The sequence below is a fragment of the Sturnus vulgaris genome, chromosome 8 (genome assembly GCF_052056855.1).
Source record: "Sturnus vulgaris isolate bStuVul1 chromosome 8, bStuVul1.hap1, whole genome shotgun sequence".
Classification (NCBI taxonomy): domain Eukaryota; kingdom Metazoa; phylum Chordata; class Aves; order Passeriformes; family Sturnidae; genus Sturnus; species Sturnus vulgaris.
This window is the reverse complement of record NC_142250.1, coordinates 14,484,468-14,510,503: the sequence shown is the minus strand read 5'-3', so window position 1 is coordinate 14,510,503 and position 26,036 is coordinate 14,484,468. Positions and strand designations below refer to the sequence as shown.

Here is a 26,036-nt window from a genome sequence, read left to right as displayed (position 1 = left end):
AGGTTTTAAAATTAAAGACATGACAGTGCCATGGGCATACATCTGTTGGACTGATGAATTACTGGGGATACTTCTAACTCGTGTTCTTGTGCTTGAAATTGTTCTAAGACATTTCAGACGTAAAAGCACACAAAATTCACACAGTACTTCACCATAAACTAGTTTATCCAATAAAATATGTTCTTAAGGAGATGACAAGTAAACATAAATTCCTCCTCTGATTTTTTCACAATATTGCATTGATTGTTAATGTATAGAAGATATAAATACTTTTATTTCCTACTACTTTTCCTTTGAAGAGGACCTCCATAAAGACGAATAAAAACCAAAAATTTGCCACCATTTCTTTAATACACCTGAAATAAGAGATACTTACGTAAGTTCTTGCCGTGTGATCCAAGCTTTTTTTTCCACTCTTTTCCAAAGGAGTGATATTTTAACCAGTTATGTGGCTATTTTTCCTATTTACTTAAATAAGTAGCTCAGTCTAGGTGGAGCTGGAAGGGCCTGAATTTTTTAATTCTTGCCTAAAGTGGAGAGAGGAGGCCAAGCAGAAGGGAATGCCATTAGCACACAGTGACAGTGGCAGCAGAGCTATTTAGACAGCTGCACGTGTCATATCATGTACTGGGGTCCCAGTCATGCTGCTATTTCTGTCTCGTTAGCACAAATCACAGCATCTCCTTCTGCGAGTCCCTGTTGCACCTTGGCTCATCTAGGGCCACTTCCTAATTTGAGTGAGTTTGAAAGGGATGGTGAAAATTCACAGTCTGGTAACAAGCTGTTCATTTCACTGCAGAGACAAGGCAGTGCCACCAAGGCCATGTCTGGCCAGGAATTGACACCTGGCCCCTCTGTAGACATTGGGAATGGTACTGGAGTGCTCACCTAGACTCAGAGAGGCAGCATTTCCTGCCAGACACTGTCACCATGTAAGATCTTTGTACAGAGCAAGTCAAGCTAATTCAAGGAAGGTATCTAGAGGAAAATCCTCTGTCTACTGCTTGTTACTGCTTTAATGGCCACATATTCGAGACACTGTCTTCTCAGATAGATAACCACCAAGACTCCAGGAGATATAAGCTTTGCTTTCAGTGAAGCTTGTGGTGAAGTCATACATTTGGTATGCTGACTCAAAACCAACTATGAACCAATATTCTCAATTAAGGTATTTTTTTAAAAGATAAAAACAGACTACTGCTTGTTGATACAGTATTTCTTTTTGTTATATTTTGGTGGGGTTTGTTTTTTAGTATTTGCTCATGCTAAGACATCTTGTTTCTTGCACTTTTTTTATTCTCACTGACTTGGACCAGATTTTTCATTGTTTTCTGAAAAGTTTCTGTTTTCCGTACAATAGGCATGTGTTGTATTTCAGAAAATAATGATGTAAAAGCATTAATACAATTTAGCTGTTGTTAACTTGCATTTTAAGAAGGCTTATGATCTGTTTATATGTCAATGTTCCATTTTTTATATGACACATTGGTTTCAAGAATTCCTAAATTCTGACCATTGTTACATTGTAACCACTAGGGCTGTCCTGTGTGTTAGACAGAGCTCTAACTACACCTGCAGTCATGTATGAGTGTACATATGGAGAAATTGGTCTTTTTGAAGTGAAAGTTCATGCTAGATGCTCAGAAATATATCCACAGGATTTCTTTACGCTGTTCACAAATGCAGTCTATTTCTTGGTTTTTAAGTTTGCTACGTTTACTGTTTGAAGAATAATGCACATATTTACTTGCTTCAATAGTAACACTTGATATCAACTTACAAGTTTAACAAAGTATGAGGCTCATAAACTGGCATAAGCCAAACACAGTATACTGATTTAATACTTCTCTTCATATGGACTTTCTCAAAATCTTTCACCTTGTTCAAAATGATGGAAATTAGAGTTAAGTTTGTCTGTCCTTAACTGTTTGTCTTATGTTCTGCAGGGACTTATGTCCTGGCTTTTTGTGGTTTAATTGTTTCAGCAATAAGGATGAGAAACAGAGAAAGAATTTTTTTGGTTTTGGATGAGACAAGATAGAACATGCCAGTGAGTGCCAGGAGAAGCCTTCCCAGGACAGCAGTTGATGTGCTACTGCAGATCTCTGAGCTTCAGCTGTCTGTAACACCGTGTGTGAGCAGTTGACATAAGAGAAGCTCCTATAAGTGCTGCCATGCTTTCAGGCTTTCCAGTTAACTGGTGCTGAAGGCAGCTATCTTGCTTTCTAGAAATATTTAATCATGATTTAATCTAGCAAATAAATATTCAGTAATAATGTTTCTTGGTGACATAGTCAAGTGATAACAGGCACCTTGAACCATGACTTCCTTAATTCAGTATTTGAAATTTTTCTTGCAGTAGCAGTACGAACTGAACCAAAGATGTGTGCAGCATGTGTTGTATTTGCAAAGGGAGCTACAGGGGAAAGATGGTATTGAAGAAATTCAGAATTTTTGATATGAGCTAGGCTGATGTCTTTTGATGTTGCTGCTTTTTGTTCCTTAACAGTGATGCCAGGCTGTAAATGCAAACTTCTCTCGCACAGTCCTGTGCTGATCAGAGGTAGATGAGGGGTGGTGGAGCAACAGTGTGGGAAGAAGCCTCTGAAAAGGAGGTGCAGAAGTCCAGTTATAGTGCATGTTATACAGAGTTGTGTACATGTGTCCTGGCTAGTGAGTCACTGGCAGCTTCAGCAGAAAGGGCAGTGGCCAGACTCGTTGAGCTCTGCTTATACCACTACATGTTTAATGGCACTAAACAGAAATCCAGTTGCTGTCCTCCTGCTCCTTCATCTGCAGATAAGTGGCACTGGTATCCATGCCTCATCCACAGGGAAGGGTAAGGGAAAGCCTCCTCCAAGCCTCCTGTGTAAGGGATGGAGTAGACTAAACCCACTTGATTTAAATAATCTGCAGAAGGACCCTTTCTACGGAAATGGTTGTTTTCACATTTTTGTCTTGGAAACTGCTGAAGCATCCCACAGGGTTTGGGTTTGTGTCTTGGTACTTGCTGTGCACGCAGGCATAAGAGCCAGGCTTAGCTCTAATCAGCTGTGATTCATTGTGCCTTTACCCCACAACATCTAATACTGAATAGATTTGAAACCGTTGATACATCTTCCTTTGTTGGTTTGTTTCCACAGTTCACTTCCATTAATTTCCAGGGCCTTGGGGATGTTTGTTGCTGCGTTGCTGATGCTGGCCATGCACACACAGGCAGACAGGCAGCTGGTTACGCCTCTGCCTGCCAGGCTTCGGGAGCGAATTCCTTCTGCACAAGCGCACAGCTCACTCAGCCCTCTCTCCACTCCCGTCTGGATTATGCTTTCATTAAGGTCTCATACATATGTGATATTTTAACTTAAATGGGATATAATAAATTTCATCTGAATAAGCAGTGCCTTTTATATGTCATAAATTTTGCCTTTTCCTGTCCCCACTAATACGCTTTCCCCCCTAACATTTCAGTTTTACACTGATAAACTCCTCGACATTTAAGCAGTACTGCGGCAGGCTCGAGGTGCAGAAGTGGGTCACGCCGAGCTATCAGGAGAGCCGTGACTTTTATAACTGGCTGAATAGGAAGCTCCCGGCTACTCGGATTTCTGCCAGCTTGACTGCCGTTGCTGAAAGGAGAGAAATAAAGTGTGCTTTCGTTCTAAAAGCACTTTGCACACATGATTCGGTATTTTCAGGGCTCTGGTGTGAGGTGGGTGAATGTTGTTGCTTCAGGTGGAGAAGCTGAGGCAGGAGGTTTGTGTGTGCTCCTCTCCTGAGTAGCTGACTGCAGGCTGTGCTTGGGCTCACACCACACCATGATGAGATACAAGCTTGGCCCTTTCCTGCCCTACTGTGGGTCTGACATCCTAATAGAATGACACTTCCAGTGTTGTTGCACAGTAACTGGAGCTGGAAAATGTCTATCTGCTGTCTCAAGGTACCCTGAGGTGGTTGGTTTGGCTTTTTTGCTTTTCTTCCTTTTCTTCCTCTTCTTCAGTTTTTGGCCCAAAATAGTTCCACTTGCTGAAGAAGAAGAAAAAAACAAAACAAAAACAAGCAAACAATTGATGAATTTTGTTTACAGTCCTACAATGAGAAGTCAGAATTCTTTTTGCCTGAAAAAGCAAATACTTTTATGTTGTAAAAAACAAAAATACTGTATTTTCTGATTTCATCTTAGTAGACTTCTAACTGCCTGTGGTGTATATATATATTTGTATCTGTAACAAGCTTTTAAAACGTGTTTATGTGCTATATAATCCAAGAGTGATCCAAGTGCACTGTAGCTCAGAGATCCCTGCAGTACTGAATAATTATTAGTGGGAGTGGAGAGATCAGCTTAGGAGATTGCTTTTATAATTTCTGGGGACCCTAAAATATGTGGAGATATTTTATGTTTATGCAGTTTGATACAAGATTTTTTGGAGCGTGTCTTCTGATGTCTGTTGAGTGTCTTAGTGGTTTGTGCAAACTCAGCTTCATTTCTTTAAAAAGAAGATATTTTTTCTGAAATAGTGTTACTTTAAAAGCACATATGATTATTAGATGACTTTCTTGCTTAATTTTGCGTGCTAAAGGAAAGCTATAAAGGTCATTTGGTGAGCAATTTTATCTGGGATTTTCTCCTAGTAGTTAAAACCACATGACGTTAATAACTATTTACATAATCCCTAAAAACTGGTAGGCAAATTGTGCATGTGGAAACATGAAAGGTAATGTAAACAGGCGAGTTGCTTTATCCTGAGATGTGTGTTTTGACTGTAAAGCTGTGTAACCAAAGATTGAGAAAAGGTACAATTCTAATTCATTCCTTTTGTCTTAAGGGGTTGGTGAATTGTGAGTCCTATTCTAGGAAATGGATTTTTGTTTTTCTGAGTGAATCTATAAAACCCCTTGAAATCACTGTCTTTGGGCAGTTAGCCAGGTAGTTCAGTAAACAAGCTGGATTGATTATCTGAAAGTTATTTTTTATGTTAATGTTGGACTTCAGATACATAGTGCCCCATAATTCACCTTCATGTCTTCTGAGTACCATGATGTAAGGTTTACTTAATCCTGTATCCACTTCTAAGGCCAAATATTTATTTTTTTTTAATATAGACAGAACAGTGTTACTTTATGGTAATGAATCCTGCTGGCATCCACAAACAGAAAATAAGCCTCGGTGCCTTCCATGAAAACTAAGTTTCCTCCAGCAGAGGTCTCGAAAATAAGCAACCAGCAAGCAAGCATCATGATTTGGGTTTTTTTTGTACAGATGCATGAGATGAGCAGGTACTGAATTGTTTGTTCATTGCTGAAAAGGAAAATGTGCTGTTCTAGCTTGTGCCTCACCAGAGGAAAGCCTGGCTGGAGCATCTGGCTGCTGAGCTTAGTTCTTGAGGTAAATCCTCTCCTTTTACCTCCCACCAAGTCTAAGATGTTTGGAGAGGATTCCTTTAAGGGTGATGAAAAATAACCTTTCTGCTTTTTGTTCAAGCAGAGAATTTAAGAAAAGAACGTTATCAAAGGATGGAAAAAATTCTCAACAGCATAAAGACAGTGGAGGGGGGAAAGTTTATCTAGTTAGCCACTGTGTTGATGTTTCTGTCTGTGGACCTGGCTGGAACTATCAATCTGTGTCTTAAAATGGCTTTGTGAATGTTTCCTGCTAATGAGAAGCAACTTCAATGCAGGGTTGTAATCTGTATAGCTCCTACTTTGATGGGCAGTGTGCACTGAAAATGGACTGAGCAATAGCAGTGGATCTGAAAATAATGCGGCATCAATTCCCCAACCTCGCTCTTGGCCTTGTGTTGATAATTGTATTTAAAATCTTGCTTTTGGAATCTGGTGATTGTTTAAACCAAGCTGATAGGATCTTTTTGCATTCCCAAAATTCCTAGCAGTGCTAAATCCATAAGAGATGGAAAATGTAAATCAAGTATTGCAGGAGAGTTTAAGGAACAAATAGTGTTATTTCATGATTATCATGGAAGTTTGGATGGTTGGTTGGTTATTGTTGATCATATTTGGCTTTCAACACAGAAATAGCTATTTACATTTGCCCAATTTTAATTTTGAGACCTTAAAAATAATAAAAAATGGCTACTGACACTTTCGCCATCTACCAGGGCATTTGTGGCCGCGTAACAACAAAAAAGATGGTGGTACTCTTTCTCATTTTATTATTTCCTGTATATACGTTATGTCATTTGTCTATTGCTGCCCTCTCTTTTCCACACATTTCATTTATAAGTCACTGTCTCTCTTCTGGCAGTAGCTGCCATTTTATTTTCTGGATGCTGCAGACAACAAGTAAGAATTGTACTTATTTTCAGGAATGATAAAACTATGGGTAGTCTCTTCCACTTGAGAAACTGTAGCAAAACTTCTAGTTCCTTTTTAATTAGAATACCTTATGGTTTGGTTTACTAACAAACAAACACCAAAATGATGAGAAAAAACCTTTAGGCCCCCAAACTCCAGGAAAAAAAAATCCCAAACCAACCTGCCAAAGGTGTTTACTGGGTGTGGTTTTTACAGTGACCTGAAAACAATGCACGCTTCAGCGCCGTAAGTTTTCATCCTGTACCTCCCAATTACACCCTACGGCTTTTGACAAATGACTCGACCTCTGCTGGCCAAGTTGGCCATTGGTGAGCATGAGGCTGAATCCTCCCAGGCCTGTGGAAGTGCATCAGGTTATTCCTTTAACTATTATTATTTAATTATTCTTTAACTGATTCCTGTAGGTAATATCTATTTCTCTCCATTTGCAAGATGGAGATGGTAATACTTTCTGCCTGCCTCTCAGTGGAGTCTGGGAGGATTAGTTCTGTCTCTACAGCAATGTGTAAGTGGTAGGGATGATTACAGAGAACAAGATGTGCAATTACACTGGAGGGGCAGCAAGCTGCGAGTGTTTCGTTACACTTACATAGCAGAGCAGCTGGCTGATGGGCTGTCCTGACCTCGCAGTCAAACCAGATTTCAGCACAGTTGGCTCGTTTGTGGGCTACTCTGATTTCTCATGTCAGGACCTCTGTTTTCTAAAGGTGCCATCAGATAGGGAAATACATATGACAGGTACCCACTGGAGCTGTGCATTTGTGTTTGGCTTGCCAGAGCAATTCCAGGCACTGTGGATGTGAGCACCTGCAGGAGACCATCTTTGCTCAGAAGGCTGTTCTCTCAGTAGTGTGATGCTTCTGGCATCACCTTCTGCACATGGGACATGCTTGCTTATAAGATTTTACCTTCCCTGCTTGTTTGGCTCAGATTCCACCTAACAACTCAATACTTCTTCAGTGTCAGCAAGAAGTCAGGCAGTAATAATAGTCCTATTTATTTTCTTTAATGCCCTTCCAGGTACACCCTGTTTATTTGATTTTGATTAGAATGTGAGCTCTTGGGTGGAGCCTTCCTGGGTCTTCTCTCCTGTGGGCTGCTGCTGTGTTGTCACTGTTGTAGAGGGTTAACCCCAGTTGGCACTGTGACAGCTCTATCTTGGGACACTTGGGAATTCATTTTTAGAATTTCCTTAAACTCGTTCAGTGAATTCAATAACAGGTGTATCTGAAAGGCAGGTTCTTTCATTTGTGTTCTGTGTGTGCTTTAAAGCCCTCGGAGCAGTTAAGTTACAGTGACTGCTGAAAGTAATGACAATGAGTGATAAGAAAAAGGATTTACTTGTATTTTCATTAGGATCTATTAAGACTAATGTAATCAAATGGGATCAAAATGTTGTCACCTTCTGAGGGTCACTGTCAGTAATTGTAACAATAAAGTGATTATTCTAGTGTCTTGCCTAAGGGAAAATTAAAATGACTGAAATTTAAAAAATTAGGAGGTGTGATGCAATGCATTTAGGTGTGGAACACTCATTTATTTGGAGTGGATGCTGAATAGTTTTAATCCATCTCTAAAAACTGCATTTGGTTTTCACTTTGATGAATTAACAGGAAACTATGGTGCAAATAAAGGGCTAATATTTCAGATAATAATTAATAGAGCAAGAGAAGATAATAAAAGGAAAAATTTCGATTGAATATACAGAAAAATAGGAACCTTCAGTTTTGGATTTGGGTGCTGATTTTTGAGTTTGCCAGTTTGCAGCTCTTAAAAAGCTTGACTTTCAAACAAGGTGCTGCCGACTTTCTGAAAGACAGACATGAATGGCATTTGAGGTATGTAATCAGTAGAGCCAACATAGTCTTCGGTGTAAATGGCCCTGTGGGATGTTTGTGGAATCAACCCTGCACATGCAAGCAGAGTGAAACAGATGGGAATCTAAACAGGTTACTGTCATGGCACAGTCAAGAGCAGTAGAATAAAGCATTCATTAAAATTACCTACTTCAGTAAAGGATCTCAGGTACGTTTTGTCCTTATTGTTGCTCTGTTTTGCCAGTGGCTCTCATAAACAAAACTATCAGTTAGTGCTGGCAGGATAAATCCCTAAGGATATTAGAACAGCATGATTTTTATCTCAGCTGCGTTCTGTTTGATGGGAGCTACAGCTTGTGCCTAAAATATTCTGCAACATTTCAACTTGATTCATGTTCCTCAAGTTTTGTGCTTAACATCCTGTGCCTAAATATCCCTCAGACTGAACTGGGAATATACCCCATAGTTATGGAAAAATAGCATATTGGAAATAAAGGTGCCAAACATTTATCTCCACTAATAAAGAGTAGACTTATTTAATCCATTTCAAAGCTGTGAATTATGGTATATGTCTGTTAAGGGAGAGTTAAACTATTTGTCCTGCCTTTTTTTTTTTTTTTGTGTACTTTAAATTGTATTTTTCTTTTGTTTTAAGCATTCTGCCGTATTTCAAGTAATACTTTTTAGAGTACAGATGTGCAAACATCTCATTTCACTTTCATGACAATAGGAGATGTTTTGGAATACTCATTCCTACAGAACTTAAGTACCTAAGTATTTTAAATGTGTAAATGACACAATAAAATAAATGCAAGTTCTTAAATTAATGAGCTATTTGGGAATAAACAATAAAAGCATGTGATTTCTGTGGCTTCTTACTTTCAACATGCAATTATGAAAAAAGACTTGAGCATGAAGGGCAGGGGAGGAAGTTTTACTAGTCTGCAAAACTTTGAAAATACGGTAAGATAACTGGTTTGTCATCCAGTGCTGCTCTAGAGATGGCAAAAGTTGTGTGGTAGTCTGCAGTGTATGGTAAAATTGGCTCTGAGTTTGCAAAGTCCTTTCTCGGCCATTAGGAGTGCCGTGCTGTTGTCTGTGCAGAATGTCCAGGCAGACCAAAGGTCGTTCCTTGCTATTTTGGGATCGGCTGAGTGCAAAACTGTCACACAAATAAGCTGAAAGGCACAGGGAAGTTGTAGTGCTGTGACCAGGGTACGACCCAATGCTGGCTAAAGCCAATGGGAATCTCTTTTACAACTTTAATGGCTGCTAAATCAGACTCTGTTTTAGCTCAGACCTTTTCATTTCTTGATCTGCAGCCATTTGAGGATGTGCTGTTATATATGTAATAAATAATGCTTCAGTCTGAAGACTCTCTCTTGCCCATGAGTAATTTTGGAAGCTCTGTGTTGTCACATAATTTTTCTGCTCGAATTTTTCGACTATTGCTTGTGTGGTTTTAGATTTACCTGATATATTAGATACATACATTAGGTATATTTATTGTTCTTTATATATTGTAATGAAAAATTATATTTGGCCTCTGACAGTCCCAAATCAAGATCAAGATAAGGTCTGTAACACTTTATGCTCCAAATCCCATGTGGGTTTTTTGGAACATTCAGTGGCAGTGCTCCTGTGTTTGTCAAGCAAGTTTCTCCATACATAAAATGGAAATTATTTTTTACCTTTTCCTAAAAGCGTTGTGGTATGATTAAAATGCAGGTTGCTTAGGACAGGAGTAGTCTTTGTTTCTATCAGAATAGTGCCAGACGTCTCTGGTGTATCGGAGAGGGAAGGAGCAGTAGCTGCAGCTGTTGTCATTAGGGTCCTTCCTTGTGTGCTGTGTCCACCGCTGCCTTCCGGCACCACGAGTCCTGGGCTGGCAGATCTGCAAGACCTTTCAGGTCTGTCAGGAGCCTAATCTAAAACATGCAAGTCAGTGTCTGATCCTCCCCATTTGCAAGGAGGCATTCCTGAGTTCTGACTGTTTGTTTGTTTGTTTGTTTTTTAATTTAAGCATACTTTGTTTCATGGGAGAGAATCAGGGTAATTCCCAGTCCAGGTTTGAGGCACAGGAAAGAGCATTTGCATCAATATCTCGATTGTGATAAGCATGTGACCCCTGAAAAAAATTGTATGATTATGGAAAAGTCTTCTGTTTACTCCTGGTTTCACTTGGCCCTTGCTGTTTTTCTGTTGATAGCTCAGGATACTACTGTCTCAGCCTCACTAAATGGAGACTGCTACAGGTGTCACAGAAACTGGTTAGTTATTATAAAGCACTTTGTAACTAATAAGCTGTAGTAGAAAAAATAATGAGAATATTGTTGAAGCACAATTAATTCTTCCAGTAAAACTACAAAGAATTAATTCACAAATTAAGAACTTGAAACTGGGGTTTTCTGTCTGTAGGATTCAAAAGAAATTTTTGTGGTCTTTCTTCGTTTTCAGTTTATGAAATAACTTATTTTCATGCTGCAAAATTACCTAGTATGCAAACTCTTGATTGAGTACTTGAAAACAAACATGGCTTTGTAGTAACTTGTTATTTTCCCTGAAGAATATGTGTGCCCTTTATTGCACTCAGCATTGTACTGCTTCATGTGGTTTTGTCTTTGGTATACAACCCACTGTGCTCCAGCTCCACACTTGATTAAATGGCATTATGAACTCTCTAATTATAATACCTTCACTTTATTACGCTCCAAAGGCTTGGCTCTGGTGGATGGTGGTACAGACAATGTGCAATGTGAATGCACTGGTTTGAGTTCCTTATTTGTGTTGTCATTATATGCATTGTGAGCTTGCCTTGTGGTCACTATCATGGAGGTAAATATGATTGTGGCACTGTGCATTACAAAGAGGTGATGTCTTTCACAAATACTTTACTATCCAAATAATAGTTTTTGCTTTCACTACAGTAGCAAATATTGAATATCTCTCACATTAATGCAATCTCCAAAACACAAAGATGTTTTCTTGAGGTGCTTTTGGGGTTTTGGGGTTTTTTTGAATGTGAAGCAAGTGGTAAGACATAACTTTTCAAGCAAGATTTTTCTAGGAAAGAAAAATAGATAATGAGGTGTTGTGTATGGTTTTTGTAGCTAATATGGAGTCTGGAACTATAATGACAAGGAAGTTTGGTATGATGTTGGAAGTCTGGTTTCCTTTCCCTATGACTTAATTAACCTCATGAACAGTAGCAGAGTTGCTGCACAGTCATTTGTATTTGTGGATTTGTCACTTACATACTCTTTCCTCAACAAGAAATTGCTGAGGTCCTCAATAAGGTTTCATTGATGCTAATGTTGAAGTCTGTAAAGCTGTTTACATGGTCTTCAGACAAGAGCTGTGTCATTTTAATAGTAAAATAGGAATGAGGAGAGTTAATGTCCTTATTGACTAAAAACTCGGTACAAAAAGTCCAGGGAATTTGATGGAAGAAGGGACAGAAAAAGGAATCTGCAGGGAGTAGTCTGGGTGTAAGAGTTTAGTTTGCATCTTAATAGTGGGAAATAAAGGAAAAATAACAGAAGGGCAACATTGCTGTGAGGACCTTACAGAAAATGAATTATAGTAATAGATCTTAGATGCAATAGGATGTAGGGGAAAAAAAGAAAGCAAGCATAAGTGGAAATATGAGCATATGCTCAGAGGAGTCATTGGACCTAAAAGCAAGTATCAGGGTGCAGGAGGAGCATGGCCTTGTCCCCCACTTGATGGTGGAGGCTCTCTTCCCCTTCACTCCAGGCTCAGCCCTTGCCTCCCTTTGAACTCTCTCTGTGAGCAGCCCGAGGCCAGGTTATATAATCCCTCCTAACACTGCTTTTAGCAAGTGGCCATGGAGCTAAGCTCTGCCAAGCCCAGTTGCCCTCCCTCCTTGCCAGAGATGCAGTCAGCTGAAATGGGATGTGCATCCCAGGTGTGCTGAGGCTGAGCCAGAGTTCTGGAACAGTCAGCCTGAGGTCACTACCTGCATCCACATACTATGGCATGAATGAAATGCTTTGGATTATCTCAAAATTGGCACAATGTCATTGAGGTACTGTAAAAGAAGCATCAGTAATTATTTCTGAGTGCTGCAATTTTTGTTTTACATATGAATGTTGGGGAGTGGGGGATTTGCAAACAAAAACCTAGTACCCTTAAAAAAAATTTAACCCCCTCTCATAAACAAAACTACAAAAAAAAAAAGACAAAACCCAACCCATTGAATTTATTTAGTGTCTTTCTGGCATGGTCATGGGGACGTTATCTTTACAGATATTTTGTGTCCTGCAAATCAGACCTGTGGGCTGCTGCTTTGTGTGTTTGCACCAGTGATTTTGCAGAAGGCTGACAAAGTCTCTGGGCTCAGCCCAAGTGCTGTGGGCTGGCAGATGTGGTGGGCAGTGTCTGTGCACGGTTGGGAATAAAGAGCCCTTGTGCCTGCTGAAAACGCATGAGATTATAAACGTGAAACTGCTGAAACCGTCCCTTGCATTTGAGTTCAAAGAAATTCAATTTGTTTTAAAAATAGGTCCAGTACGTAGGTTTCCTGCTTTAACACAGCTTCATGTATTTAGGATCTTGTAGAAGATGTGGAGGGGGGAGTTTTGGAGCTAAGCAAATCACTGGCAGATTTAGCATCATGTACGTGTGTGCCAAGTTATTCTTAGCATGAGTGGAGCCCAGTCAAAAGACTTCTGGTTTGTGTGCTATTCTGTTGTATTTTAAACTAATGTTGTGTATAATTGGCATTCATTAAGGGGAAAATGTAGTGCTGTTTGCTTACATCATGCAAAGTAAAATTAGCGACCAAATTAATAATAACTCATTTTTCAGGCATGGACTAGGAGCCGGTTGCATGGCAGTACTGTATGGGAAAGAAGCAGCCAGCTCAGTTTTTATATTGTGCTCATTAATACTGTCCTCCTCCTTCTATCCTTTATGTTGACATTAATGTTAATTACTAACTTGCAGCAACCAAAAAGTATTGATGAAAGCCCATGAACCCAATGTGCTTTTGTAAAATTAGTTTCCTGCTTAAGCAGATATTTCTGTAGTAATTGACACAAACCAGCCTCAGACAGAGAGGCAGAGGCAAGCTGGTTGTATGATTGATTCACCATATTCTGTGGTTATTTCATGTTTATAGTAAGGAGAAGACTGTAAGTACAGGGCTAGATGCTCCACCTGGGTCCTTATCTGAAGATGTGGCCTGAATAATTTATTACGGTGCTGTCCTTTACATTCTCTTCAGCTAGAAATCGTGTCATAAAAATCTCCAAAATTTCAAAACCTTTCTCTTGTTTTGCTTTGCCTTTTTTAAAATAGTGGAACACTATAGGCAATCTCAACAATCCCAATACTCATGCAGAATAAGAAACCGTATGTGCAAGTGCTACAGTGTTTATACTGCAATATGGGGAAAAAACCCCTGCCCATTTGTAACTGAATTCTCTCAAATGCCTAATAATTGTAGGTGTTAGAAAGGACTGGTTTAATGTTTTAATGGCGCATTAAAGTGGTTGATTGGGGTTTTTTCCTTAAAGATTAATAAATAGGCTCTTTTGTTATGCCACATTACCAGGAGATAAGAAAATTGCATCATATAAGATGTGATCCCAAATAACATTTTCTCTTTGTAGGGATGAGTACTTCCAACCTTGTGGCTTTAATGTGATCTCCCAAATAGCACAAAGCTTCTTACTTTAAATACTGACTTTCAAACAAGCAGCATTTTTTTCTGTCTTTCAGGACAGCTAATTGTCATTATTGTCACTTGTTTTGTTCTCTGACTTTCCTTTTTCGGTAGAAAAGTGTAAGTATTATAAAAGGTCAGGTGGTTTCTGTCCAAGTAATGGATTGCTTCAGGCTTTAAAAATGATGCCTGTTTATGGTCCTGCCATCTGCAGGAGCAGCAGCCTATCATAAAGTTACTGTATTGATCTGTCACTAGTACTGTCTTGTCTGCCAAATGAAAAATGGCTTAAACTCATAACCTGGGCCAGCAGTTTTCTTATTGTAAGCCAGACAAAAAATGCTATTGATCTTCTTTGCTGAAGTGTTCTTTTCACAGCTTGCCAGCATCAACATACTGTTGTCCTTAGTCGGGGCTAATTAGCTAATAATTTAATGCAACTGAGACAGCAGTCTCAGTTTGGTTTAGCAGCAAGGGAATATGTTGTAACTTCAGAAGTATGGCAGCTTTTTAAAGCACAGTCATGATTGCAGTGCTTGTCTCAACTTTTATACTCTCACTTCAAGTTTGATTTGCTCCACACTAAAGAATAACAGTCCACTTAGGTTGAGGTGTGCTGTCACTTCAGGATTTATAGGAAGCAAAGCCCAGATGCAGTGTTGGAGTCTGTGTTCTTGTACGGTGCTCTTGGTTATGCAGTTGCACTTCAGTTTTATGATCACTTCTTGAGTGAAACCGAATAGTTCATTGAATTAATCAGGGGATCCTTGTGGTTCAGGAGCTACACACCAGATGGATTCAATCACCTCTGAGAAACAGCCAAATATACCTTTTTTGACTGATTTGCTTGGTTTTGTTGGGGTTTTTTTGGTGAAACACCAACCAAATGAAAAATCCACTGCTGAATTGTTTTAGATCAAAGTTTATAAGATAGATCATTTATTCTAAGAAATATATTTTCTTAATCCTTTTACTGCTATGGAGGCCAGAAGGTTGCAGGGAAACTCAGTTGGGAAGCATGGGGAAGATCTCATCTGCTCACACATGTTGAAAACTCATAGGAATCTTCCACAAGTGTTACTCTTTTTAATTCAAATACTCAATCATGTGTATGAATGGAGTTTGCTTGCTTCCAGTCCTTAGCTGTGTATAGGAAACTTCAGCTGAGAATGGCTCAGTGTCTATCAGTCCGGGTTTAATTTTGTGGGTGGTTCTCCTGGCTTGTCACATGCTCTTGTGGTGGTGAAAGGTACACCTGGAGAATGTTCCTTTTAGAATAAACAGTAATAAAACCTTCTGAAATAGAATTATTAGTGTTCTGCTAAAAAAAGAAACAGGCATCATCTCCCAGTTTTTAGCTGTTAGACATTTTGTACAAGTTCTTGATCCAAAGCAGCTTCTTCTATAGTCTTGGCTCAGACAGTGTAGGCCATGTCTTAGTTTATATTTCAGAATCATGCATGATTCAAGTTGTATTTTTGTTTTCTGTTCCATATTGCTGAGCACAGTGTGAGGCAATGCACAGGAGGCGGAAGAAAACAGATGATCCCTGAGGGAAGTTATTCTTTACATTTCATACATTAGTTTCTCTGGAGTGTGGGTACATATGTTAATTTTGTACATGAAAAAGGAGTTTAATCTGTAAGGACACTTAAAATTTGCTTGAAGTAAGGCAACTTTTAATCTCTGAAAGCATCCCCAAAGTGCAATTAACTATTCTGATGTCCTGATGACTCAACAGATGCTTCTGTAAACTAGAACACATCTGTCAGATTGTAGAACTGATATGCTGCTATATGTGATTTACAAATGACTGCCCATAAATGGTTGTATTGGGATAAATATCAAATAGATGACAGGGGTGTCCAGCTTTGCAGTAGTCCTTTAAAAACATTTGACAATGCACTGTTCATTGTCACTCTCTGAAGCTGGCTACAGTCGCATGAAATGCCTGACTCTTCCTTCATATCCTTAAAACTTGTTTGGGTTTCTCTGTGTAGTGCCAGCTCCTTTCTAATGCATGCAGGCTATTGAGTGGTATTTTTAATAAAACAGTAGAACTAAAGATTTTTCTAAGCCTTTCTGAAGATTACCAGTAGCCAATTCAACTGATTTTAGACTGTGTTCCATCTGTCTAGCAAAGAAAGAAAATACATTAGTAGTCCACACATGAGTAGCTTATTAGTTCATTTGGTGTGGGCTCTACAGTGATTCAAGACTGATCTAAAATATTCATCCACAATTACTGGTGCAGCACAGTTCAAAGTGCTTCAAATCTGTGGGTTTGACTGAGAAATTTAAGGAAAATAGCTGCAAATTGATTCTGTATGTAATTAATGAAACATTTCATTCTTATGTAAATATTAAATGCCTGGCTATTTTTTCCTCTTTTTTTTTCCCCCTTTCCTCTTACTGAGCTCCCCCTCCCTGACCTCCATTATATATTTGTTTGTTTTGTAGGATGGTGGGTGGGCTGGCATGGGGGCATATTCTCTTGAGAGGAAGAATTAATAGCTGAGTCCTGTGACTCATTCACTGAACAAACAGCTGTTCTCCCTCTAATTCACCCTTGCTCGGATGTCCATCCCACCCCCGGAGAGGAGCTGCCAGAAGGCACTGTTTGCTTCTGCCTCAGTTGTTGAAACTTACTTAGTTCCCTTTCTTGTAAAAAAAGCACTTTCCTTGACCGAAGCACCCCACACCCTGTGAAGCAGAGGGGTGGTGGGAGCCTCGTTTCTCTGAGGGACACAGCAGACGGCTGTGACAGCCACATCCCCAAGGGGCTGGGCAAGATTTTCCAGGGCTGCCCTCTCACAGAGTAGTGGCTTTGGCACAGCAATGCCTGTTTGGAGCTGGGGCTGGATGACAGGGGATTCAATATGGGTTAAAAGCTTTTGGTTTGTTGCAGAGAAAGGGCTTTTAAGGACAGCAGAGAAACGAGTGGATATTTGTGCAGATACAAGGAGTGAAGTCAGCGAGGCAGGACTGGGGTTTTGTTTAGGGTCTCTCCCTCCCTCTTTCAATGTCATAGAAAATTAATTCTAGTTTTACAAATGCTATCAGTGGAAGATTTTAAGAACAGCCTGCAGTAAAACATGGAAGATCTTGAGGCAAACTGCATCTTGCTTTGAAATGACTGTCTTTCCAGCTCAGATGTCCGTGCAGAGCATGAATTGTGTAACACGGCCTCTCTGATGTTGTGGATGACCTCGAGTTTTAGCATGGGCAGCCTGGCAGGGCTTGGCATCGGGGAAGGCCCCTGCAGCCCTCCAGGGGACCAGAAAACCAGGATCCAGGGCTACCAGTTCGAGAGTACTTGTGTAATAGCTTGTGTGATGGACAGCAAGGAGCACTATCTGTTGAAACCAAATGACCTGAAGAGAAGATGTGGGGAAACTGCTCCTAAGCTGTTAAATCACAAGATACGACTCCTCCTCTGAGACATCTGTGCAATTATTCCTTTTGGGGCTTTTATTGCTGTGACATTAATTTGCATTACAGGCTTGGATATCTAAAATTGTGTTTGCCTGCATCTTATTTGGGTCATAGTGTTGCAGCTTTCCTGCCCTTCACTTCTCTGCCATGACAATACCACTCAGGCAGGCAAAGCAGGAATACCCCCCTGCTGCACCCTGTGCAGACATGGGGTTGGATATACATGGTGTTTGGTATTACAGAAGAGGCTGGTTAGGGTATTCACTGAGCTGATGTGAAGGCACTCAAGAAAATGGACTTGGCAGAGGATAGGTTTAAACTTCTGTGAAATGCCTACCTTTGCATTTAGAGAAATGGAATTTCACCCATAAGTCTTGGCACACCTGCTAGGGACAGTGGCTAAACCCCACAAAATAGATGTTCATCATTGAGTTGACTGGCAGCAGTATAGAATGTTAGATTACTTTTTTTTTCCTTCCACATACATGAGATTGTTTCCCTTAATATGGGTCTTCACATCACTTGAACTGTTTTCTGTTCAAATTGCTGTTCACTGGCGAGTTCCATTCTGATGTAACTAAAAATAGGGAAATAGCCTTCTCATCTCCACTCCCATGAGTAGGAGGTAAGGGCAGGAAAGGAAATTTGTATGTTGATCGAGTTTAAGAGATTATTAGGCAGAGATGGTAAAAAAAAACAACAAAACTGCTCCTGATTTTACGTTGCTGACCTTTTAACTTTCAAATTGGAGAATGTGGGAGAATGAAATGGTTTATATGTTTTCTTTAGATACTTTAGTAAGAGCTCTCAGATATTGTTCTTTGGTGTTGAAAACACTTAATTTTTAACTTTGTCTGTTTTAAGAAGGTTGAACTGGAGGGGTTTTCACTTTGATCTGCTAAGGTCAGAGCCCTCTTATCACTGTTGTTTGAGGTAAGTGGGCAAAAGAAAATTTTGGGGGTTTCAGCTAAGTTCTATAAAAGGCTTTTAGTAAATGGGGGATCCAGCTCAAAAATGCAGAAGTTGGGGTGTACCTTCTACAGGAAAACACCTGTTTAAGAAGAAATTTTTAGCTAAGAAAAAAAAAGAAGAGCTTTTCCTTGTAAAACCTAGGCACAAAGCTCTAGAAGTAGTCTAAAGCTTTGTGGGTTTCTGTTTGTTTTATTTTAAAGTTTTCTTAAAAACCAGCTTTCCTCACTTTGGTGCTCCATTTTTTGCATAGATGTTGCTGTTTAAACAACTCTGTTCCATACCTCATAGGGAGGAACATCTTCAGACCAAAACAAACCAAAACTTGTTTATTAACAGAAGATGTTCAGTGTAGTGAAACAAAGTGAAAAAGATAAAACACTACATTTTTATTGGTAGTGGTCTAAGTTTCCTTCACTCCAGTATTTTTTCACTATATGCAGGTTTTGGGTTCTTCCTCCCAGTAAAAATAATGCACACATGTTGCCTGTAGTTCTAAGACCTTTGCTCTGCTACTGTCCTTAAGTAGTAATGCTGTAAAGATTTGGAAATTATTCTACTGCCAAATATAAGACATTTGTTACTCTCAGAGATGATGGCTTAATTTTTAGTATTCCTTGGTGGTTTATATCTTGACATTTCTTATGACCTACAATTAAAATTACTTCAGCGAAGTTTCAACTTATATCCAGATTTCTGAGTGTGGTTGAGTGTCTCCAGGGAGAGCCTTGAACAGCTCACTAAATCAATTTGTTCTTTTCTCAAAACAGATTAAATATGTTATACCACTTTATATTAAAAAATAAATAACCCCAGATGACATAACTGCTGCATGTTAAATTAAAAAATGTGCTCTGCACATTTTGAAGGGTAGTAATTTTGATGCCAATGCTGTGCTGGTAGTATTGCACCAGAGAGAGCAAAGAACGGTTAAAAACAAGCATGTCTAATCCTGTCTGGCTGTTCTGCTAGTCTCGTTTGAGAATTAACTTGATGGCACTCTACTTGGGTGGGTGCTAACTGCTAGATGTGGCAGTAATCTTCTTTAGCAGAGCCTGAGACACTTTGCTTCCACTGCCTTGTCTCCCTGGAGTTAGATTTTTCTTCTTTTTTTTTTAATTTTACTCATGCCTATTGCTTAATTTTAAGGTCAGTCTTCTCCTTATTCCTTTAGCAAGATAGGCTGCAGATCTTGCTTGTGACTCACCTGCACCCTTACCTGATGCTGCAAGTATAATTTGGGTATAATTTGGGTAGACTCCTCATGTTTACTGTTTATTTTGTGTCCAGCACACGGGAGGAGCAGAGGGAAATCGGTAGCTGCTGGTGCTCTGCAGAGGCTATAGAGGCAGCTGTATGCAGGGAGAGTCAGATGCACTGGCTATGCCAGAAGCAGCTTTTGTTCCTTCAAGCCATTTCCATGGTTGTGCTTGAGTGGATTATTGTTTAAGGCTCTGTAAGTACAATGGGACTTAAGGAAAAGGAAAGGGGAAATTTTTTTCCAAAATAGAACAAAACACCTCAGAAAAGTTTCTACGGAAATAGATGGCAAATGGTGTCTAATAATGGGATTTTACAAGAGATGTCCAATCTCCAGAACAATGGTTCAGTTTAAGCCAAGATTAATGGTGCTTGTTATCCTAGGCCTGTGAGTTGGCAACTCAGTGCTCTGCTACAGACAGATGCAGTCTAATGTGCTGCTGCCTGCTGTGGCCTGGGGAGGAGCCCTGGCTGCCACGGTCACTTGTGAAATGATAAGGAATTGCAAACCTCGGTTGGTTTGGGTCCATCAGCCCCAGGCTGGCTCTGACTGTAGCTGGCTGGGTGCTGTTGATGTGGAGGAGGAGCTGCCTGGACTGCCTTGCACAGGGCAGCCACACCAAATCTTTCTTATTTCAGCTCGGGCCAAAGCCACCTCCATCAGATTATAGTTTTGCAAAGAAATGCTGAAATGCCTGTCCTCCTAGTCTTATTTCCCTGTTCCTGCTTAAAGCCCTGCTCTGTTCTACTGACTCACATGTAGCCCCTTACATCTGGGATGTGAGGCTGGAAGGGAGATGGAGTGCAGCACTGCCCCAGGGACTTCAGGGTTTTCAAGGCTGTGACTTGAGAGAGCAGAGACATGGACTACAGCAATCTTGGCTACTCATGCCCGTGTTTTTGGATGCACTGGACCCATCTTAGATACAGCCTGAAAAAGAGAACAGGATTGGAAAAGTGGTTCTTTCAGTAATTAGATTTTTGTGGAACAACTTGTGAGAAGAAAAGGATTTTGTTATTGTTGTTCTAAACTGGAGATCATGATGCTGCAAACAGCTGCTGTTAAGCCTTAAATGCGTAGGGTATGAAAACAAACTGGACCTTTCCTTTCCATCTCAAAATAAGGAAGTTGCAAATTCCTGGTTTTCTGCAGCTGAGAAAATGTGTACTTCAGTTATGTTTTATTTTTTTTGAAATAATGTGAAATAGAAGTTTGAGAAGGCTTTCATTTATGTTTATGCAGAGAAAAAAAAACTAAAGGTATTTGTTTTTTTTTGGTTTTTTGGTTTTTTAAATTGGGAAAACTAATTGAGAAAATGGTGACTAAATAAACAAAACTTGCTTCTACACACTGGTGAGAAAGACGATGGGAGAAAACACAAGCAAAATGTGCATACTTATTACAGTGATTCTTTCTTACTTTGCTGTCCCCCTGCAGCATTCTGTCTCACAGGGTGAGCTGGGGGAATCTCCTGGAAGCACTGGCTGCAGTAACGATGTGATACCGGAGCCACCGGTTTGACAGAGTGTCTGAGTGGCTGTGCTGTTCAATGCAGCAGTCCCCTACGAGAACCTGCTCCTTCTGTTTTGGGAACAATTGGTGTCAGAAGGAAATGGGGAAGTGCAGGAGTGCTGGCCCAGGCTTCTCCTGGGACTCTGCAGGGCATGAGGAGCCCTGCTGGGATGAAGGCGGGAGGCTGACTCCAGCGTTCTCTGAGACATGTGTTCGGTGCTGCCAGCTGAGGCACATGGCAGGTTCCACTGCAGCCTGGCCACTTTCTGTGGCTTTCTGCTACTTGTGTTTGGAAGGAGTGTGCATCCTGTCTGTTCCATCGAATAAATGTCTGTATTTTGCAGCCATGTGGCTGCTACGTTTTGGTGTGATGTGTTCCTGTGGTTTTTGGTCCTTGTTTTAATAAGGAGGACCAAGTCTAGATGTAGGCAAAGTTGAAAGTTGTCAGAAGCTGCAGTCCTGTTTCCCTCCACACAGATCTTCCCAGCTTTACTTTTCTCCCTTGTTCTGTCTCTGAGGGAACACACCAACCTACACTGGCATTAGTCTCTCTCTGTCTCTCTTCTTTCCTCTCCAAAACCCTCACCTATTTTGCATTACTTAGTTTAACAACATTTTTTGCTTTTCTCTTATTAAACTAGCAGGTTGTTTCTTTGTCAGTGTGAATGGCTTCTGATGCTTGTCAGACATACACTCACTGTTGATTTTGAGTTGCTTTAGAATTTCAAGGAACCCTAAGTTTCTAAAAAGTCCTGATAGAGGGCTATTGTACCGAATAAGGACTGCATATAATAGTTAAACTCCCTGTAGAAGTTTGTTAATGTTTTTGCATAGCAGAAGTATGCTTGCTGACCAGTAAGCTTATTTAGGAAGAGCAGCACTTCTTGTTCTTCACTTATGACCCAGTTACAGCTGTGGATAAATGAGAAGTTGGGATTGCTGACATGCTGTGGTTTTACAGGAATTTTGAGTTTGAACATGTTCTGCAGTTCAAGGAGAATAATGCTGGAACTTCAAAATAATTTGTGAAAGTAGGAAAATACCCTAAAATGCACCTGCCTTATGCATTTCCATAGAAAGATTGTACAAGATTCTTTAACTGTCTGTTCTAGCAGTATTTTTGTTTTTCAAGAATTTCCATCTGGGCGTTTTCTATTTGGTATCGCTTCATTTTTGTTTGGGTATGTGGAGTCCAAGTGATACTTTGTGTATGGAAACTGAAGGGTTTACTCTTGGTTACTTTTAGAGATTGATTTATTTACAGTTATTTAAGTCCAGCACAGGCTAAGTGCTGAGGTATAGACAGTGAGATACCCTGGGGCCACTCTTGTTTTCCGCAGAGGGTAAGGCTGAGGATGAGAAGCAGGATTCCAGGACTATCTGTGATAGTCCAGCCAGATCTATTATAACTTGTCTCTAAAATCTGGCAGCCACCAGGTGGGACCAGGATATGATGAAAAAGCAGGGAAAGTTCTTTGTGCTTGACCTGAGTCCATTGCAGTGATAGAGTTGGGATTGGGAGGTTTAAAGATGAACTCCTGGTTACTTCCCTATTGGATTTCCTCCAGTTCCCCCATAAAGTATTTTTTATATGCTTTAATTTTACGACTTGTAATGCACAGCTTGCTCTGGGTGTTTCCCTTATATATATATGTAGACCATTTCCATTAATTTTGGCAAAATCACTAAGAAACAGAGTACCATGTTAAAAGAAAAATGTTGAAACTATGTAGTATATTGGGCTAAAACTGGTGGGTTTGGGAGCAGGGGCTGCAGGGGTGAGGAGCAGTGCCTGGGCTGCCCTTCAGGAGTGCTCCAGGGTGCAGTGAGGGTCTGTGGCCACCAAAGCGAGGGCATCCTTGGGGGCGACCGGGCTGGGGAAGAGGAGTCCAGCCTGGGACAGGGGACATGGAGCCAAGGAACCAGGAGCAGCCTAAGGGTACATGAGGAGCGAGGAGGAGCAGACTGAGAGGCTGCACTGGGTGTGCTGGCCCGAGGGTCAGGCGTGGCACAGACCAGGGGACTTAGGCAGGAAAAGTGTCTGAGTGAAGCTGACCCTTGCGAAGCTGAAGGAACAGAATCCCCCTCAGTGGCTGCTGAACTGCTTAGTCTCCTTTTCTTTCCTCCTCAGTTTCTGAAACAATAATTAACTGTGTGTTAATTGTCAGTAAATAAAGTAAAATTACGTGAAATTCCCGGAGTTGCAATTCCTTTCGCCGTGATGTACTGACAACAGATTTGGGGGAGTGTTATATTGCTTTTGCTCTTTTTTAAATCTTTGGGGTTTATTTATACAGCTTTGGTTTTGAACTTTGGAAGCATAGAGATAAATACATACCCTAAAAAAAACAGAAAACAAAAAAAAAACCAACCAAAAAAAAAAAAAAAAAAAAAAAAAACACACAACCAACAAAAACCCCCAAAAACAACAACGACAAAAAAAACCAAGCAAAGAGCTGAAAGCTGGAATTTTTCTGTGATGATGAGACTTTGGAGAGCTGGCTTTAGGAAAAATTCCTAGTGCTGCAGGGGACACGATAAAATCGCTGGCGTTGCAGCCCTGCTGTGTAGCCTCTCCTTCCTCCCCCCGGCTCCTGCAGCTTTCCTGGCCTGTCCTGGTCGGCTCCTTACACTGAGTTGATTTTTACGGTGTGATCTACTCGGAGCAAGAGTTCTGCCGGTGCTGCACTCGTAACGCACCACATCCACATGACAGTAGGAGCAACAGCGTGTCCAGCACTGCGTGTCCAGCACTGCGTGTCCAGCACTGCGTGTCCAGCATTGCACTGCGTGTCCAGCACTGCGTGTCCAGCATTGCGTGTCCAGCATTGCACTGCGTGTCCAGCATTGCACTGCGTGTCCAGCATTGCGTGTCCAGCATTGCGTGTCCAGCACCGCGTGTCCAGCACTGCGTGTCCAGCATTGCATTGCGTGTCCAGCACTGCGTGTCCAGCACTGCGTGTCCAGCGGCTCGCAGCCAGGAAAGCGTTGGTGGCCAGGAGGGCCGCGCGTGTTTGTGCTCCCCCTGCTGGACGTGGAGGGGAGGCGCCCTCCCGGCCGGAGCGCCGCTGCCTCCCGTCCTTGCCCCGTTCCCACCCCGCGGCTCCCGGCCGGGCACCGGCGGCGTTTGCGGAGAGGACTCGGTGCTTCCCGGAGTCCGCTCCTGCAGCTGCCGTGACCCAGGCGTGAGCGGGGAAGGGCTGGGAGCTGTACAGCATCCACAATAACCACAGTCATTGTGCCACAGTAAGGCTTAGAACACACCTGGGAAGGGTGGCTGCGGCAAGCCAGGTGTAAGCGCTTTCCAGCTGACACTTCTCTACCTAATCTGTGCTCATTTTCAGCTGTAGCCCACCACCCCTGAACTTTTCCACAGATTCTCTTTCGGGGATCTTGCTAGAAACAGGATGGAAGGGACCAGACTTGAAGAAGCTAATTTTATTTTTAGAAGCTGATTGCTGTTCCCAGCAGGAGCCCGTGGAGTGTGTTGGCAGAGCTGGGGCTGGCAGGGGGCATGGAACAGGCTGGGCTGGTGAGGGGGACATTGTACGAGCCATGAGGAGGCTGTGAGGGGAAACCAGGGAGCAGATGCCTGTGGGGACACTGCCAGTGTCCTTAGAATCCGCTTGGACCTGCTTTATGAAAGGGGTGGGTGGCCACTAATGTGAATTCACAGAAACGTTAATGGATAGCCCTTTTATTTTAAGAGGTGCTTTATAAAAGAAAGTAGGAGCCGTGGTGCCAGTCTTACAGATGGGCAGAATAAAGCACAAAGGAGGAGGACAAAGCTTTGGGTTTGTGTGCTGCAGCAGTGCTGTTCAGGCTGGTTTAAGCAGCCTCTGATCCTGTCCTCTGCCGTGATGGCTGATCACTCCTGTCTTGGGCCTGCTCCCTGTGTTGTGTTGGCACAGCTGTTTATGAGACAACATGCTGAAGGAAATTAGTTCCCCCATTCCAGCTAACCGTGCAGCTGCACAAATGCAGTGTTAGAGTCCAGGAGAGAGGAGTGAGAGGCAAAATTCAAGTGTCCAGGTAAGTGCTATAGCCTGATCTGACAAAAGCCCAATCCGGTTACACCTGGAATGGTAACCAGATCTTGGGGCAGGCAGAAAAAAAGCTTTTCCTTTGGAGAAACAAACTAAAATAACTAATTGCAACTTCATTAAAGACCAGTCTACATTAGCTGAGAAAGTCATGTTAACACATACTAAATTTGAATCAATTAACATGTTTTTCCTGCCTTGCATAAGCAGAAGAAAAGCACTGGGGAAAACTTCTGGATGAGAATAAATCCGTTCTGGGCAAAAACATTCACAGTTCAATGAGGCCTTTAAGCCAACCATTCACACAGGGTCCTTGTCAATATGTAACTTCTCTATAATTGCCTTTTGTGAGACAAGAAAACCAGCAGCATCCCTGTATGAAGCAGACCGTCCCTTGGTGACAATGGGTGTGTTGGGGTGGGACGATTGTTTCTAAGAAGGTTTTCAATCATGTTTTTATTCTTTGTGAATTGCCAGTGAAAATGATAAATACAGCTGCAGAACAAACATTGAATGCAACTTACAAGTTGTTTGTAATAACTTGAGGCTTTTCTTCGGCATTTTTTAAAGTCACCTGTGACTTTTGCTTCATTTGAGTTGTCATGAAAGTGTCTACTCCCACAGCTGGTCGTTGGGGAGGAACCTGGACAGGTTGCAAATTGTGTGGGGTTTACTGTGTTGTTTTTTGGGTTTTTTTTATTTTTTCATGTTTAATGGAAACTTTTTTTTGTATGGAAGTTATTTGGAAGTCAGTCAAAAGAGAGGCAAAATGTAGTCACTGTGTTACTTTTCTCAATATTTGCTGAGTTTTGGAGCCTGGTAGTATAATGCTGTAAGGACACCTTGTCTGCCTGCTGAAACAGCATGTAACAAAATACAGACTACCCGTAAACATTCCCCCATCTCCCTTTGCAATCTTTCTTTATAATTAAAAAAACATTTCCTAGAAGTTGCTGTTCCGTGCCAGTGTAATCCATAAA

General features: G+C 41.1%; 1 protein-coding gene across 9 annotated transcripts in view; it reads left to right on the top strand.

Annotated features, from left to right (window-relative positions):
• ZMIZ1 (zinc finger MIZ-type containing 1) overlaps positions 1-26,036 on the top strand; it is a 346,693-nt gene that overhangs the window by 92,768 nt on the left and 227,889 nt on the right. The window lies entirely within an intron of this gene.